Raw genomic sequence first — 836 nt, forward strand, 5'->3', positions numbered from 1 at the left:
GTGGCTAGCATCACTTGAACACACACGATCACATAGATCCTGTCAACACAGTTCAGCAGAAAAGCTGCGTTAGACCTAGCCTGTGGGAGATGACCAGGCTGGGTGGGATACTGTATCCCAGCAGACACATGGAGATGTCCAACAGAATAAGTTGCGATTCGAAACTTCTGCCTTTTACGTTCAACACCGGAGAGCCTCACCATCGCACCCCTGACGTCGGTGACCGTTTTCTAGGCATGAGTTTCCTCTCTTTACTCCCCTCACTCTCCCCTACACTCTATGACACGTATCGTGATTCTATTTTTTTTTTCAAAAGAGAATCAGCCCAAATGTCTCTACCACCTCTAGCTGCAGCAATTAGACATTTCGCTGTCATACGCAGTAGACTTTAATTTGGTTCTTGGGTGGAGAAAATTTTTATCAAGTACCCGTACCTCCGTCTTTCTGCTGGGACGTTGTATCCCTCTCAGCCCGAGTTGGCCCTGACAGGCGTTAGTTTTGATAGAACCAGAAACTACAAAACAACGACAGTCAACAATGATGACAAAGGTGAACAATCGACGAGACTAATTTAGATTCTGAACATATTAATTACCGTAGTCTCCGATCAAAATCTAAAGACTGCAAATATCCAAGGTTCACCTAGTCAAAAAGTATTAAGGAATGAAGTTGACGACACGATCGGCAAACAGCCGAGAACTCTACTGGGGCGTTGTAGCTCTCTCAGACCCGGTTGGCAGAGTTGAAACAGCACGCTTCCTAAAAATATAATTAATAATGTTCTTGGAGGCGTATATCACCTACAAAATACGTACATACATTTTACATATATATAA

This window comes from Aplysia californica, unplaced genomic scaffold (genome assembly GCF_000002075.1).
Source record: "Aplysia californica isolate F4 #8 unplaced genomic scaffold, AplCal3.0 scaffold00930, whole genome shotgun sequence".
Lineage (NCBI taxonomy): Eukaryota > Metazoa > Mollusca > Gastropoda > Aplysiida > Aplysiidae > Aplysia > Aplysia californica.